An 18923-nucleotide genomic window follows, 5' to 3' on the forward strand; every position below is an offset into this window, starting at 1 on the left:
GGATTTTTATGTGTAATAAAAACCTGCATAGTTTTCTCAGAAGGGGGTTTCATACCATACGATCCTCACCAATCTAGAAAGAAAGTGCAATTCCTGATCTGTAACTGCTAGCACACCCACCTGTCCCTTCTTCCCTAATGAGATGAAATTATAACGAGGAGAGCAATTTGCAAATATCCTCCCCTTGGCTGATTTACGCTTCTACATCGTGTGTCAAATCCTTTCTGAATCCTTTTTGTTGCATATATGAGAAGACATTTAGAAAAAGATTTTGGAATGCCTTTAATCTTCTAAATCAACAATAAAGAAAAAAATGAAATAAAGGTCAAAGTTTTGATACACTGCTTCTAAAATACATCCCATACTGAGTAAAATACCATGAAATCATCTGTCAGAACCGACTTTTGTCCAGAGACTACATTCCAAGAGCGTGAAGACAGCGAAGTGGCTATTGATGGTTTTCTTAGATTCCAATGCACCTTAATCATAGTCACAAGACTGTGCGTTTTCATCACTGCAGGAGCTGGCAGAATTTTGTGACAATCCTGGGAAATGTTTTCAGACGGCCCCTTCTGTGAATTATGAATGTTTCACAAAGCTCTATGGTAAGTGGAATAGCCTTGTTCTCCACAAATGCAGGGGAGGATTAAGAGGTGGCCTTTCTTTGTTTCTTTGCCTTGAAATTTAATATTTTTTGCACACACAAAAATTAAATCTTGATGAAGGTAAGTAGGTTTTAATTAGTTGTAAACAATTATTTTGTCTTATAAAGAATTATATTTGTTTATTGTATTCATTAGAGATTATATAAATACTACCATTTTCTTTCCAGACTGTGCTTAATGTGATATAAATAGATTTACAAATGACTGCTTTTAGTTGGGAAAAAAAAAAAAAAAAAACCTCAGTTCTCATTATTCATTCTAGTAGTTTTCTATAAAGTCACCACAAATGCTGAATAAGCAAATACTAAACCATTGCTCCTAGGGGAAGTACAGTGTTAGGTTCCTGCAAGCCTCTAGTCACACTTTTGTGAACCTTGTTTTATGTGTGTCTCTGTTTAAATACATCTTATTTAATATATAGTGTTGACTCATTAACATTGAACTCAACCACCGGCACAACGACTCGTGCCTGAAGGAAGTTTATTTAACACATGTATTTTTTCTGTAAGGCACATTACAGTTTTCTTCCACTGAGGAACAATAGACAACACTTCAGCACTACACTTGGGGACCATTTTAAACACTGAAATCACCAACAAGTAAGCACAAACATGAAAAAATGGCACTCAATACACTGAGAAAAGGACTCTTGTTTACAATATAAAAGCCAGAACAAGAAGACAGAGCATTGCCTTCCTTGACTTCAGCTGGGAACATGTGCTTCAGATGACTCAAATTCTTCCTGCTCTGCACATGTCCTTGAATGGCCATAAAAACACTAACGGTGTTGATCTTGCGATTATAAATAAATTTTAACAAGTAGGAAAACTTACAAATACCAATTTCTCAAATAATGGGAACCAACTATATACATAGTCACCTGAGACGTGTCTCCACCCGAGACCATTTTTCACCTCAAAATAGTGGCCAGTTGTTAGGACACAGTCAGGAAAGCCCGCCCCGTTACTGTGAGATCTCTGTTCCACTGTAGTCTTCATTCTACTTCCACAGACTCCAGACAGTCTTATAATAAAAGTTACCTTACTCATTTCTCTTTGTTCTATAGGTTTCCATGAGTGAATTTGGTGTTATGGCAAGATTTGAAACAGTCTGACCTGTTACGGGTGAAAACAACTTGTCTGGACTGTCTGCCTCTCACTGTGGGAGCAGCTCCTGGCTTAGAAGTTCTAGACAAGGTCCAAAGGCAGTTAACAGAGAACATACATCTTAACACAGGAGATTCCAGGGAGTCACACAGATGGCCCCCATGGAGGGTCAAGCTGGACGAGGAAAGGGAGGTGAAACATGAGAGAAGCTGAGAGGATACACAGCAGGAAGACAAGCTTTCAAGGAGCTTCAGCATGTGCATCTGCATTTAGACCACAAAGAGCAACAGTGCTGGAATTTCCACTCTCTGAGGTGTTTGGTATGTGAATCCCATGGTAGGGAAAGTTGTTTTGAAAGAATCATGCAAAATTGAAGAGAATGTTTATTTAATAAGCATCAAGTTTTGCTCAAGCTTAATACATTCTCAACTGTGTGACTTTAGGAAATACAATCTGTACAGTGTCTCTGAGGTAACCACTTACCATAGACAACAATACAACTCATACAGCTAAAATAAGCATCTCAAAAGTATCTGCCCAGCCCTCAGCTTCCCAACCACTCCGCGCAGATATGTGTCTATTTTGTACCTAAATATTACCCAAAGTGGAAACTGTCCACCTATATCTCATTTCTGTGTTTTATCACAGTAAGTCCCTATTCCATGAATTTGCTTTTGCCATTTTTATGACATATCAATGTCTGTCCAAAAGACTCCCATAAATTATTCAGCTTCTAGTAGGTCACCTAAGAAAGGCCAAGAGAGGAATTTTCCATCAAATTAGTACTTTCTTCACCAGAAATAAGGGTGGAAGACTCTCTCAACAAGACACCACAGAAGAGGCGGGTGGGTGGTAAATTTCTTCTTTGTTTTTCTTCTGTAGTCGATGCCTCCTCCATGACAGTTTTACTATGTGATAATTATTTGTTAATATGTTTGGTTTTCCTCTAGATCCAACCTTCCTTGATGAAAGGATGTTAGGTGCTCAATAAATGCTTCATGAAGAAATGAATCCAATAACATGCCAGGTCTGCTTCTAACTATACCTTATCACCTACATTTTTGGCTTTATTAATTAACAAAGAAGTGGGGAGGGAGTAAATTTTTTTATTCTAAGAACTCACTTTGCTCTAAAGTCCTCTGAGCAACATGTGGGCATCAGGGTCTGTCTGCATCCCAATTAATATGTTTTCACTGAGCTTCCTTTCCAGGCTGGATGCACAAAGAGTGCCAATGCAAGTGTTGAAGACCTGCTCCCTAACCCTACTTGGACGATCTGTTCTAGTCCTTTGGAAGCTTCTTCCTCTGACAGGATACTGTCCTAGAGATTATCCCACTGCCCAGGGATAAGGTAAGGAGGCAGAGACCTACACTCAATCCCCAAATCTTATCTATGATTCAGGCATGAGAGATCATCATGGCTACTGATCCTTCTCTGCCCTCTTTCCCATGCAAGTGATCCTACAGGATTTCTAGTATTCTAAAGGTAGCCCAGAGCCATAAAAGCGTTTAAAATAGCATTTTCTGAAGTAAGGGAAGAGTACTTGATGTGGAGTCTGGAGATTAGGATTCAAAGCCAAGTTCCATCTCTTTGGAAAAGTCATTGGTTAAGCTTTGAGCTTCAGTTTCCTCATCTGTAAAATGGATGCAATAATAACTATCTTGTGAAGTGCAAATAATATAATGGGTGTGAATATATTAGATGAACTAAAAAGTTATGCACCTACATTTACTAACTTACTACATGTAAGTTAGTGAATGTAACTCAGCTCTCACCACACAGGCCTTCTATCTGGTCCATTAAGTTCATTCCTGCCCAAGTCCTTTGTACTTCCCTCTCCATCTGCCTAGACTACTATTTGTTGGGTTCCTTCATGACTCATTTCTACTTCAATCATGTCTACTTAAATGTCACCTCCTCAGAAAGAATCTCCCTGGCCTTTTATCACCTTAACCCACTTTATTTTTTCTTGGCAGCACTTATTGCTTATATTACGCTTGTTTGTCTACTGCCTCTCTCTTACTGAAACACGAGGTTTTTGAGGGCAAGTACTTTGTCTTTTGCTGTGTGTCTAAAAGCTATAATGACCCACAAATAGTAGGTGCCTATTAAATATTTGTAGAATGAATGAATAGATGTGTAAATATAAGCATAGGAACAAAAAACATCTAATGATGAGATGCAATTATAGCCAGAGAAGTAATGAAGATGAAGAGAAAACATTTGATCTGGAATTGACCGAAACCAGAATGTTAGAATTTTGTAAACAAAGTTCTATGAATTTTTTCATAAGCATAAATTATCAACGCTTTAAATTCATATGTAGATTATAAATTATTGCAAACAACAACTTGTCCTTATCTCTTTGTATGCCCCCTCTCCTATTGCCAAGCAGAGTAGTCAGGGGAAACTGGATAAAATGTTAGTTTATTTGTTTATAAAGACATCACTTCAATGCAATGCCCCTGACAACTTACTAGGGTATTGATTTAGCATTAATTCAGAGAAAAGGTAATAGCCCTTAGACAAATTAGACACTGTTTGTGTCTACAATTATATTTCTTGGTGATATCTTGTTCAAATTGACCCAATGCTTGTAAAAATCTGCTAAAAATCACAGACTGGGGTAGAGAGGAGGGCTCAAGAATTGCAATGCATGGAGGAAATATACGTGTTCCTCCATGAATTTCCCCCTCTTCCTTTCTCTCTTGCTGCTGTCACAACCTTGCAGACTCAATAAAGATGGTGATAAATTAGGAGAGGGGAGATGATGGAGGAACCTGTGGAAGAGGAAAGAGGAGAACAGAAAATGAGAAGACGAAATCTAAGTGACAGCACATGAATATGGCAGGAGATCTATGAGTCAAGAGGACCTGCATTGAATGTTTATCTTGTCAATGACCCATAGTAATGAAAGCCAACTGCACAAAAATATATATACCTACAGGAATCTTGCAAGCTGTAGAAAAAATCACGGGATGGTTATTTTAGAATATGGACACAAATTCTTTATTTAAAGCATTAAGTAATGTTAATCTATTCATTCTGCAAATATGTATTAAATGCTAGCCATGGATATTACTAAACCATGGAGATTATTAAAAAGAGCCTGGAATCCCTTCCCTCTCTCTCTCTTGCTCCCTCTCTCATCACATGACACATCAGCTCCCCATTCACCTTCTGCTATGATTGAAAGCTTCCCGAAGCCCTCACCAGAAGCAGATGCTGGTGCCACACTTCTTGTACAGCCTGCAGAACCATAAGCCAAACAAACTTATTTTCTTTATAAATTACCCAGCTTCCAGTATTCCTTTACAGCAGTGCAAAATGGACTAACACAAAGGGCATTCAACAGAAAGACAATAGATGAAAGGCCATTGCAGGTGGAGGGGAAACCAGAAGCAGAGACAGGAGTTGGGGTAATGAGAATCTGCAAGAACTCTTTGAGGTGAATGGTCAGAATGAAAACATAAGAGAACTGATATCAGAGCTACGAAGAACACCTACATCTAAAGCTTGGACAGAGCAAAAGGAACTGTGGTAAAAGGAGCCCCTTTTGCCATTAGGCTGGCTCTTGTAATTAGCTAGTGGAATATGGAAGGAAATGGTGTGTGCCAACCTAGGCCTGAGCATGAAATCATTTTGCTTGACTCTTAACTGGATCCTAATCCCCAAGGCTACCTGAAGCCATATTGCATATGGCAGGGACTCCAACAGCTTCAGTTCTTCATCTCCATCCCTACTCTTACCACCACCCCCTTCCTTAGAGTAAGGCATGGTCAAAAAATGAACTTACTGTGTTAAGCCACTGAGATTCATTGTAAGAGTAGCCTAATCTGATGAATTCAGAAATGTTTTATTTCAAGATACAGTACAATGTTAATAATTAGGGACTCACACAACCATTTGAACAGCTAGGGTACAAAGGTGAAAGAAAAACCACAGCTGGCCTACAGGAAATTTGGATGAATAGGAATCATAGGAAGCGCCTGTTGATAATCTCCCTTGACTGCAGCACCAAAGCGGGTGATTTGCAGAAGCTCTCCTAGAGGCTGCTGTAAATTTCACGTCTGCTGGCTGCTCACATGTCTGCCTACAGCTGCCAACAGAGAAAAATGGCTTCACCTTTCTTCTGCCTTCCAAATCTTGTGCCATGCTTCTCTTTGGCAGAATCTAACTCAGAACTCTGCAGAAAGAGAAAATCTAGAAGATTTAATTTTACTGCCTCTACTGTGAGATGCAAAAGAGAGTTTGGAAAGGGACTAGGGAGACACTACATTGATAACAAACTAGCACAAAACAAAAAGAAAGAAGAGCGGGAGGGAAAGAAGGAGGAAAAGCAACCTTTTTGTGGACTCTAAAAGATGGAATGGTGCCAATGTTGCAGGGATGTCATATAGAAGCAGTACTTAAAAGAGAGCTTTAGAGTTACCGGTATAGAAAAGTCACCAATGAGAAAAGAGCTCAGTAACATTGTGGAGAAAGTGCCTGACATAGTTGAGAAAAGGTAAGACACTTGGATCAAAAACAGGGAAGAAAAGAGTAAGTTTTAAGGGCAATTTATATAACTTAAAAAGGACAGAGTTGAATCAAAAATAAGGAAAATGTGGCCAGGTGCGGTGGCTCATGCCTGTAATCCCAGCACTTTGGGAGACCGAGGTAGGTGGATCACCTGATGTCAGGAGTTCAAAACCCCCTTTCTACTAAAAATACAAAAAATAGCCAGGCTTGGTGGTGCATGCCTATAATCCCAGCTACCCGAGAGGCTGAGGCAGGAGAATCGCTTGAACCCAGGAGGCAGAGGTTGCAGGGAGCCGAGACCATGCCACTGCACTCCAGCCTGGGTGACTGGCTATTCCAAGCTTTTCATCTGATAAGCAAGAAAACAGAGCTCCATATTGTCCCAGTGAATTGCCAAATTTACACAATGGAGATTAAAATAGAGGAGCTAGAATCCAGCTCAGGGGTTGCAGCCAAACCAGACTGAAGGATCTAGTTCTGCCCTGCCACCACCAACCCCCTACTCTTCAACCAGGCCTAGTACCAAGAGAAATTTCCCTGTGGATAAAATGAGTGAGAATAGAAAGGTAGTGTCAGGCTGTGCTGTGCAATGAAACTGAGTGTCTGTCTCAAGATCTGGTTTGCCACTACACGCTCACCAGAATGTCTAAAGGTAAAAATGTTGACAATACCAAGTGTCCACAGAGATATTAAGTAAGTGGATCTTCCATACAGTACTTTGGTAGGAATATAAATTAGTACAGCCTTTTTGGAAAACTATTTGGAAGTATTTACAAAAGCTAAAATATGCTTATCCTATGACCCAACAATACCACTCAGGTATGTGCCCAGAGACATGTGTATCTATCGACTAAAAGACATGAGCAACAATGTCTGTAATTACTCAGTTCATAATAGGACAAATCTAAAAACAGCCTACATGTCCATCAACATCTAAGATCCATCTAATTGAAAGAATAAATAGATGGTGGAATGTTTAGATAATGAAATACTGTACAACAATGAAAAAAGCTATTGCTATGCTCACCAGCATGGATGAATCTCAAATATCTTCTGTCGAACAACAACAACAAGCCAGACACAAAAAAGTCTGTAGTGCATGATTCTATTAATCAGACTGGAAGACTGTGGGGATTAACTATAGACAATTCTAAATAGTCCTCAACTCTGTTTAATTCCAATATCTCTCATTTTTCTCTTATTAAGAGGATACTTTATTGTTGTTTGCATGGTCTTTCATATGTATGCTTTGTAAACAACCCTGTGTCTTCTCTTCTGGGAGGCTTCCTTCTCCATTATCTTACAACATTGTTCTAAACAAAAGAAGTACTCAATTAATGTTAGCTAGCACTGTGCCTGTCACATAAAAAATAACAAATAAAGATTTTCCAAATGAAGAATGAATTACCATGAACAAACACTGACCAATTTCTAACTGAATGCCTAATTTAGGGCCTGGAATAGTTTGGACAGTAACAGTAACAGAGTTTGATGGATATTCAAATGAATATCTCATTTGCAAATTCTAAGTGACCATTCTCACTGTTGTTGAGACAATGACTTTCTTTAAATAAAAGTGTTTCTTTCTTCTTTTTAAAAATTGCATAATCTTGCTTCAGACCTATTTTTCCATACTGCATTCTATCAAATCTACCTTTTCAGAACTTGTGATACAATGAGGTCAACAACTGCTCTTAAAGTGAAAATTATATGGTAATGGGAAAAGGAAGGTGTAGTAGATACAGCATTCTCACATAGGTCTTCAACCACTACCAGCAGCATCAACAGCAGAAGCAGAATTACAACAATAATAACAATTGGTAACATTTGCTGAATGTGTATTACCTACCAGGGCCTAAGTTGTTTACATATCATTTAGCCTTCATAAAATCTCCATAAAATAAGTTAAATACCATTATCCAAATCACATGAACTTTCTGGGCTTCAGATTTTTCATCTGCAAAGTCAAAGTGTTGAAGCAAAGAATAACAATATAATATACAGCTCATTGCCACATACTATTTTAAGGTGTTCTCATATATACTATTTAATTTGCCATTCCAGTTATCAACTTACTATAGCATTTCCCAGGAACAGTCCTGAATTTACTGGAAACTATCCTGGAAGCCAACTTTACGTATCTTGACATCTAAAAGTAAACAAATCAATTTCCAAAATTATTGTAGGGTATGTAGTTTCATTAAAGTTTCTTGAGGAGACCAAGGGAAGTGGTTATATCACATGGCTCCCACTAACACACTATCTTTCTTTCTTAAACCGCTTGGCTTCTCCAGACTTACCTACTCACCTCTCACTCACAATCTGCCCTCACTATTAAAAAAAAAAAAAAGAGCAGATCTAAAAACATTAAACCAAACAAAACTAACAGTTGGTCAAAATAATAACCACCTATTCCCCTCATGCTTCCCCATGGGAGCCTTGATTCATCCTGCCAAAGGAATAACAACTTAATGGAGTAAGTAGGGCAGATACCCAGAGACACATGGCTAGTTTGCTGCAAATCTGGGACTGGAATCCTTATCCCAGTTTCTAAGCAGTGTTTTTTCCCCTATACCACAAAATTACCTATAAGGGTTCTTCCAGCTCTGAAATAATACAATTCTTTGAAATGTAGAAATAAAAATGGTACAATAGTATAAACAAGTAACCACATGTGTAATGTTCTTCAATTTTTGAGAACTACCAAACACAGTTTCCCCATCTTTTACAGGATGTGTGGATTGGATTTGGAATTATTGCACAGGGCAGTCCTTGGGCCAGTGACTGTCATGGTTTAATATGCCTGGGATCAATCCCAGAGACTTACCCCCTGTCTCCTAGGCAAGATCTGGGAAAAACAAAATAGAAGGAATTAGCATTCATTGAGCATCAAGAATAAATCAGGTGCTCTGTTTGGCACTTACACTATCCTCACAACAGCCTTTCAAAAGAGGCATTGTTCCCGCTTTATGAGAACAATGAGACACCAGGAATCTAAACCACTAGTCAAAGTCCACATAATTTATATACGGCAAAGCTACACTTTGAGTTCAGAGAATATTTGAAACAAAAGTCCTAGAACAATCTTTCCACCAGTATCTTGGTCCATTTGTGCTGCTATAAGAGAATACATGAAACTGGATAATTTATAAAGAATAGAAATTGATTTCTCACAGTTCTGGAGATTTCAAAGGCCAAGATGGAGGGACCAGAATCTAATGAGAGTCTTCTTGCTGCATCATCCCATAGTGGAAAGGAGAAAGGCAAGAGAGGGTGAGGCTGTGTGTGTGTGTGTGTGTGTCTGACTGAAAGAGTGTAAAAGGGAGCTGAACTCCCCCTCTTATAACAAACTCACTCCCAGGACAAGAAACCTACTCCCACTATATCAGCATTAATCCATTCACTCTCTCCTCGTGGTCTAATTACCTCTCATCAGGCCCTACCCTACCTCCCAACACTGTTGCTTTGTGGATTAAGTTTTCAATACATGCTTTCTTGGGGAGGACACATTCCAACCACAGAAACTAGACAATTAAGTATGCCAAAACCTAACAAATTTAACTATCCTTATGGGGCATATATATTCTGTAATCCCTGTTCTCTCTCTGCTGAGGTGGTGAGACTTAAGGACAGGTCTGCCCCTGTCTGAACACAAGTTGGTAGATCTCTGTTCTAAATTTTTCCTTTAAAAAGGACAGCTGACCTTCCACCAGTCTTTTATAATACTGGAAATTATTGTTACAGATGAGAAATGGTGATGTGTTAAATTCATGTATGGTAGTGATAAAGATAGCAAAGGAGACATAGATTTGAGAGGATATGTTTAAAAGACTGAAGTGGCAACTCTTACTGATGAATGAGATTCAGAAAATAGAACAGAAAAATCAAAGATAAGATAGTGAGAGAATTCACGGGGGCCTCTCTGAAAAGAAGAGAGGAGGCTAAGAGAAGGCAGGGGTGTGAGTTCATGGGGGTTGGAGGAGGTCCAATGTTCAGGTCCTGCAGTGGGAAAGAGATTGAAATCACTGAGGAGCAAAAAGAAAGCAGGTTGAAGTCAGGGGAGTGATGGAAAAACAAGTTTGGAGAGGTTTAAAGACTTGTTACCAAAACACCAGGAGTTCCGTCTGTATCCCCTTGCTCACTGCACAGAAAGCCAATCACTGAGACAACAAGTATTGCCAGGAAAGAAAGGCTTTAATGGGGTGATATCAGCAGAGAAAATGGAAGATCAGTCTCAAGTACATCTCCTCAACAAACTAAAACTGGGGGTTCATAGCTGGGAAGGAATGTTGCTACATGTAGGGAAAACAGGAATTAGGGAGGGGTAAAGAGACAATCATGACAAATAAAAAGTCTGGTGTTTCATTGTCTAGATGCAGTGATCTTGTGGGTTTCGATTACTTAATACTACCTTGAAGGCCTGAGGGTCACTTTCTTGAGAAAGGAACTCAGATAAGACAAACGCAAATTTCTAGCTTTAAGATCAGGATGGTCAATTTCTATGTTTATTCAAAAAAAAACCATAAACATGAATTCTATGGGACAATTCTACCAGACTCAGAATCATTTTAGACCTTGTTAAGGAGTCTGGAGTTTGTCCAAGAGTAACAGACGAAGAGTTTTAAGAAAAAGAGAAAATGATCTATGTTTATGTTTTTAAATTTTTGTTCAGGCTGAGTCAATGTTCCTTACTCCTGATATTAGAGTACAAATGTAACCAAATAATGCTTGTTTTGAGCATTATGCTTGTTTTCCTCATAGATCTTACCACGATTTATAATTCTATATATTTTAATTTATTGTCTGTTTTTCCCACTAGATTGTGAAGCACATAAGGATTGTCTGTTCATTATAAGATCACTCCCTAATCCAGTGTCTGTTATATATTGGCTGCTTAAATATTTGTTAGATGAATGTACTTCTTTAAAACTCTCTGGGGTGAGAAAGGGGCTGATACCTTTTTGTCCCCAATCACTTCCAGACCATTTTGTGATAACTATCTTTCCATTATCTCTCTTTTGTAAAAGTCCATGATATCTACTGCTATCCAATTTTCCATTTTCTATAAACCTTTTCCTTCCTCATCAAAATTTGAACATTTTCTTTATAGTCTTACCCTCCTTTGATGTTTGTGTGATGATCTTCCAGTACTCTAATACCACAATTCATTGGGCCTGGATACTCAGATTACTGTCATCTCCATTATATTGTAGCCACCCCCCACCCCCACAAGCCTTGCTGCATGTAGGGAAAACCTTGGCACTTTCTGCCTCCACATCTCCTTGTCATTCTTCACTTGTCGTCTTACTTATGCACTCCTCCTGAGCCAGGATTTCATTATCATCACTTTCAAGTCCCCATGTCCTCTCAGTTCATTACCCCCATCCTGGATCACTTCCTTCTACACCCAACTGGGTGGGCATGATTACCCACTCATGCAATGCCCTCAGGAGTAGGCTATGTGCCCTCACCCTCTTTCTCTACCACAAAGCTGTGTCTTTCCCACCCTAGGAAACCCCAGTTTCTGTTTTCTCTGATCCACCTCATAAATGGCTGAGTATTGTTGGGAAAATTACAATTATGGCAGGATCACTTTATCAGAACTCTCTCTTTCTTTGTCACCTGTGCTGCTGGTCAAGTATTTCAAATCTCCATGGAGGATCATCCCTTCCACCCTCCAGAATCTACTTTAAACCTCTTCTGTTATCCCCATGTCCCAAGCTTCCACATTGACTTCAGGAACCTATATCTGTTATTTACTGATAAAATAGATATAATCTAATTTAAATGCTCTTAAATCTTTCTTTCCTTTCTATTTGTCCTTAGTCCTTCAATAATCTTTTCTTCCTCTTGTATCAGAGAAAAATTTGTCCTGCTTCCCTTTTATCCACAGGCATGGTTTTCCTCTTATATATTGGTTCTAACCCCTCTTACTTCTCTCTATATATAAAACTATCAATTAAAAATATTCAGTAGATAGATGGAATATATATCTCTATATATTGACTTCTTTCCCTTGATCCATAAGTATAATTATATTATCTAAGGAATTCTGCTATCCTCCTGAGTCTTTTTATCTGGAGCTCTTCTTATTCTTAGTTCAAAACACAATTTAAATCCCTGTCTTCATTTTGTGAGCCCAGCTCACTAAACAAATCTCCTGAAATCTGATTTTCAAAGCTCACAAGATGCTGATTCTTCTCAAAAACTGCTACTGTCCTCCTGGTTATCAAGTCCAAGTATATTTCTCAGTCTTCATCCTTCTTGACTTCAAGATAATTTGATACTGTTCACCACCTCTTCCCTCTCAAAATTTATTCTTCTTTTCATAGTCAATTAATCAGTCATTCATTCAAGAAATATTTGTTAAGTACTATGGTAGGCAAAATAATTGGTCCTCCAAAGATTTCTACATCTTAATCCCTAGAGCCTGTGAACAAATCATGTTACATAGCAAAGGGGAATTAAAGTAGCGGATGAAACTCAGGTTGCTGATCAGCTGACCATAAGATGGTAACATTATCCTGAATTATCCAGGGGAGCTTAATGCAGTCTCAAGGGTCCTTAAATGGTGAAAAGAGAGGCTGAAGAGTCAGAGTCAGAGTGATGCAATGTGAAAAAAACTTGACTGGCTGGCTTCAGAGATGGAAGGGGACCACAGTCAATGAATGCAAGCAGGCTTTAGAGGTTGGAAAAAGCAAGAAAACAAGTTATTCCGTAGAACCTTCAGAAAGGGATGCATCCCTTCCTACACCTTGATTTTAGCCTACTGAGACCCATTTCAGATTTCTGACTTCCAGAACTATAAAATAAACTTATGTTAAATTAAGCCACTAAATTGTTGGTAATTTGGTACAGCAACAATTAGACACAATTACAAGTATCAACTAAATTCTTTACTAATGAATTAAGCCTGGCTATAGAAGCCACACAGTAGGAAATCAACTCACCTTCCCTGCTTCCAGTGTTAGCTAATAGCTCCCACCATTCATCTATACAGATGCCCATAAACTGAGCATGTCTGAAACAGAGTATTTTAATTTTTTTCTATTATGACTATGATTTTTCTCATTCAAATATTCTGTAGGCAACTCAAAGCTTATTGATAAATTTTCTTAGAGACTGGATATTCTCTATGCATTTAATTTTTCTTCTTGCTTCTGTTAACTCTCAAGTGCCTCCTATCAATTATTTCCTACAAAATTATTCAATAGCTAGTTAGTCTGAAGTGATAATTATATATATTTTTATATACTGAAGCAGAAATTTGGCTGAGATCAATCATTATGCTCTTCAGTGGGCTGCTGATTGAGTTTTTCTCTCACTGCAGGATGATGAGGAAATTGTAATGAATGAGACGTCCTAGAAGTGAGAAGGGTAGGGAAAATCATAGTATTAATATATAGTGAAGGCTTTATTCTGTGTCCTTCAATGATGGTTTCAGCACAGCATCTGAAGGTTTCCATTAACACACAGGGAATGCCAATCTTGCTGAAACCCAAGGATATCAACCAAGGCTACTTTGGATGCTTTTGACTAGAGCAAGCACAGCCTGCTCTTGCTTGAAGATTAAAACATGTGACAACTCCCTAATGGTGTCCTGTGGGACAAACTTAAACCTCTCCCCAACACATACTTCCTTCTACATTCAAATACTATCACCTTCAAATTAAACATTCCTCCAAAGTCAGTTTCTGAGGAACTTGTTCACCTTTTGCTTTAAAAAGACTAGAAGGATTACATGAAATTTTCAAAAACAATCTTTAGAGTAATCAGAAATACAAGTTTTCTTAAGTTGCTTTTTTAGCTGTGTGTTTGTCTTTTTACCAACACACTAGAAAATATTTATTTTTACTTTGTACTACCACAACTTCCCAAAATATTTGAAAGCAACTACAATATTTTCTAAAAAGAAGAACAATCAAATACTTCATCAAAAAGAATTACAGACTAATGCTGAGTATTGATATGTTAGTACTATAGACTCCATGCAAAATAAACCCAACACGTGCCATTTCCCAAGGTGTGATGGTGGTGAGTGAGGGATTTGCAAACTGACAAAGTCCAGTGACTGTTTTTCTAAAGCCTCAGAGAACACAGCTCTCAAACTGATATCACACATCCTGACCCCACCAAAATGACACAAGATGTAGAAGGAAAATCCCAGGAAACTGAATTGTGGCAACACAAACACGTCACTCACCAGGGACAAGAGTTGGTACCTAGGGAGGACAGCTAAGCATCCAAAAGTATCTCTATTAAACACATCTCAGATTTAGATTTACATTAAAACCATGAGATTCTTTTTTTTTTTTTTTTTTTTTTTTTTTTTTTGAGACGGAGTCTCGCTCTGTCGCCCAGGCTGGAGTGCAGTGGCCGGATCTCAGTCCACTGCAAGCTCCGCCTCCCGGGTTTCTCCTGCCTCAGCCTCCCCAGTAGCTGGGACTACAGACGCCCGCCACCTCGCCTGGCTAGTTTTTTGTATTTTTTAGTAGAGACAACCATGAGATTCTTAATTCAGACTTCATACATTTTGAACTATTTTTCTTCACATGTAGCGTTTTGGCACATTTCAGTTGACCTTCGTTTCTTGAAGTAAATTTGAGATGAAATTATTTCTTCCCGGTCAGTATCAATGAGATGACATCTATTTAGCTCTGCTACTCTGGCAAACTCTACTTTTAAGAGGAACTGAAATGTGCTTCTAGTGGGCCAATTAACAGCTTTCTTTTTCTGCTGTGCGTATGTATGTGCACGCACACATGATACAGGGCTTTTGGATGAGGTTTCCAAACAGCAATGCATTGTTTAATCTCTTCGTGATACCTCCAGGGATTAGTTAGGGGACACAATTGCTAATAAAATTTTACACCAGTAAACTTGGCTTGAAGAATTGCTGTAAAAACCCCACTGATTGTCATAAGCATTCATTCATAAGAATGCACACTACTGTGCATATGTGGGGCAGGGCATTTCGCTAAGCCAAAAGCGAATTTTCATGCTGTTGAATTTATGCATTTCCCGCTGCTACTCAAAATGCTTGTCTGAATGTTCAGGCAGGGGAGAGTGCTCTCTGTGGAAAATGCTCTTGTTTGTGTCAAAAGGTCTGACCTGTGCTTTAGTTCCCACTCACAGGTAATTTGCAGACTGTGGTAGATAATCTTAAAAAAAAAAAAAAATCCATCAAGAAAGAATACTGGGTTAATTTTTGCCTAAAAAGAAAAGGGCTATAAAAGGCATATTAGGAAGGGAGAAGATGGTCTTAAAATGGAAACCAAAACAGGCATTTGGGAAAGATAAATGCAACATCCCCTTCACCCTCAGGAAATGAAATTTTTCTGACAGGGTCGGAGACTCTGCTTGGCAAACCTTCTTAAATTAATTACCTTCTTGACATTTTAAAGGAAGGTTTCAGATTGTAAATTTAACCCAGACAAAGCATTCTTTTTAATCTTGTCAGTATGCAAACTACTTTGCACTGCAGTCTGTGAATTATTTATCAGAGGAACGACCCCAAAGGGCGAAAGGAAAAAGCAAGCATATTTGATCTGAGATTCCACGGCTAGATGTAGTTCTTTGCCTTAGATCTGTACCTGTTGCAACTACTTAACTTTTTCTGCTTTTGATGTTCTTAATACCCTGAGCATTCCTTGTCTCCGAGATGAAGAAATTCAGTGCCATTTTAGAATGCGCTTATTAAGATGAGTAAAATACATGGCTCGGTAGGTTTTATATGGCAGCAACAATCAGGTTGGTGTGAGGAACAACGGGGCTTCGTTTCAATATACTTGCTCGTTATAAGTGCTAGACAAGCAGTGTCTTAACCTACTCTAGTGCCTGTGTGAAATGGAGCCTGCAGAAATGGATTCTCAGGGAAATTAAGTCTTCCAAGTATCGATAAATTGGTATACACGATATTTCAACAGACAATAGAAGATTAGTTTAGGGCTTAAAGAAAATTGAAATTTACAATGCCTAGAAGTTATAAAATGAAGTTGTGGCTTTAGTTCTAGTATTAAGTGTTCTTAAATTAAATGATTTTGAATCAAGAACACCCATGCAATGGGATATGCTCATTACTTCTAAAACATTATATATATATGTGGAACTCCATGAAAATAGGAAAAGTGCACACAAAGTAATAGAGAATAATATCTGTTGTCTCCAAGGCAAGGTTTGCAGCATGATGGAGAATCTCAACTTTGCAAAGCATCCCAATGGCTTAGGTCTTAGGAAACTGGATGTATGTGTAGATAACAAGGTCTTACCTGACAAGTCTTCCTGGGCCCTGTTAATGACTCTTCTCAGGAATTCCTGGGCTTCCCTTGAGAGAAAAGGGAGGGATGCAGCCTCGTTTGCCCTTCTCCTGCCACATCTGAATATTTCACTTCCAACAGATATCCCCAGCCCAAATCAAAAGACTGTGTATCCCTAGCAACTGTGAATAAAAATGTGCAACACGCACAGCTATATTGTTGCATAAGAAACACCTCTTGAAATTAATAAAAGTAATAAAGGTGATAAAACTATAGGATAGAGATAATTTTTCATTCAACTTGCAAAACTATATGGGGAGCATTTATTCTCCTTCCAAATGTTGATTTGTAATCATAACAGCTACTATTTATTAAGGAATTCCTATGCCCTCTCATCTATGAGGCAGCTCTCATTGTCCTGACTTTCCTCTTCTTTTTCACAGCTGAGGAAACTGAGACTTGAAGAGAGATTAAGTATTGAGCCCAAGCTCCTAATAAAGCTGAGATTTAAAGCCAGTTCTCCATCACCTCAAATTCCATGTGCTGTGCATCTCTAAATGTGGGGTTGATCTTAATTCCATTTGGTTGTCTGTAATTCTTCTCTTCATACACATATAAGTCTGGTATAAGTGTGATAAACTAATGTGCTTCGCTAAATAAAGAGCTGCAGTTTATATATTTTTTAGCCATTCCAGAGATATTTTTCAAGCTCATATTCATATCCTAGCAATCTATCCTCTGAAGAAGCTGTTGTGTGCAGTTTATTTAAACCAAACAAATTAAAGATGGCATATAAATTTGAGCTTCAGTGGATACATTTTCTAGAAGAATTAGGTAAGCATCTACCAAGAATACAGCATGCAAACAGTAGCAAGTAAATTGATGTTTGTTAGTCTGTGCTCTCTCAGATACACAGAGGATTTACCTACTTAATAGGACTTATAAGAACAAATCCCCTGAGCATAAATGAGAGAAACTGGGCACTCTGAGGTTTATCCTTTCATAAAGCTGTCACACATACTAATTCAAAGACCATAAATATCCTTCTCACTTCTTTGATAATTCCTCTTTCATTGGCCTTTTGAATAAGCACCAAATGCAGAACAACAGACTTCCTGCTGAGGTCATCTTTACTTGGGTGATACTGAAAAGTAAGAGTCAGATTGAGGAGGATGTCTTTTGAGAGTCATGACATGTTGGATTTCAGATCTGGAAGGAAACTTAGAGATCATCTAATCCACATCTTTTATGTGTTAGAAAGTGAATTGTCTTAGTCAGTTCTAGCTGCTACAACAGAATGCCATAGACCAGCTGACTTAAACAATAGAAACTTATTTCTCGTAGTTCTGGAGATGGAAGTTCAAGATCTAGACGCTAGCTTTATTAGTCCATTTTCATGCTGCTGATAAAGGCATACCCGAGACTGGGCAAATTTACAAAAGAAAGAGGTTTAATGGACTTACAGTTCCACGTCGCTGGGGAGGCCTCACAATCATGGCAGAAGGTGAAAGAAACATCTCACACGGTGGCAGACAAGAGAAGAGAGCTTGTACAGGGAAACTCCCCTTTTTAAAACCATCAGATCTTATGATACTTATTCACTATCATGAGAATAGCACAGGAAAGATCCGCCCCCATGATTCAGTTACCTCCCACCAGGTCCCTCCCACAACACGTGGGAATTCAAGATGAGATTTGGGTGGAGACACAGCCAAACCATATCATCAGCAGATTTGGTGTCTGGTTTCCCAGTTTTCAGATGGTCATCTTCTTATGTGTGTTCATGTGGCAGTGAGCAGAAAAGAAGCAAGCTCTCCTGTGCTGCTTCTTTTAAGAAGACTAATCTCATTCCTGAAGGCTCCACCCTCATGACCAAATCACCTCACAAAGTCTGCACCTCCAAACACTATCACAATGGGAGTTAGACTTCAACATAAGAATTGTGCAGGGACACAGGCATTCATTTCATACCGTGAAGAGACAGGCAGAGAGTCACCTACCTGTCTGAGTTAGAGCAAGAACTACACCATAAATGTCTGGACACCCAGCATGGGCTTAACTAAGATAGAACGTTTAAATATGTACACATATATATGTATTTACATATATTTATATATTACATATATTTATTTATATATTTATTTATTTATATAGACATTTATCTCCCTCTCTCTCTCTGTCTCTCTCTCTCTCTCTCTCTCTTGCTGTGTTATTCTGGGTTCTCCAGAAAAAGAGAACCAATTCAAGGGTGGGAGGGAGAAAGACATTGGTTTGTCATAAGGAATTACTATCACGGAGTCTGAGAATTCCTAAGATCTACAGTGTGAAAGAATCAGCAAGCTGGAGACCCAGGAGACCTGATAGTGGGTTCCAAT

At 38.6% G+C, this 18923-nt stretch overlaps 1 long non-coding RNA gene across 1 annotated transcript; it reads left to right on the forward strand.

Annotated features, from left to right (window-relative positions):
- The first annotated feature begins 266 nt into the window (after positions 1–266).
- LOC139356552 (uncharacterized) lies at positions 267–7818 on the forward strand. Its single transcript, XR_011608555.1, has 5 exons — positions 267–605; positions 1732–2091; positions 2722–2798; positions 2982–3121; positions 4503–7818. It is a non-coding gene; the product is annotated as an uncharacterized lncRNA (long non-coding RNA).
- The last annotated feature ends 11105 nt before the right edge of the window (positions 7819–18923 follow it).

The sequence above is a fragment of the Macaca nemestrina genome, chromosome 10, assembly GCF_043159975.1.
Source record: "Macaca nemestrina isolate mMacNem1 chromosome 10, mMacNem.hap1, whole genome shotgun sequence".
Lineage (NCBI taxonomy): Eukaryota > Metazoa > Chordata > Mammalia > Primates > Cercopithecidae > Macaca > Macaca nemestrina.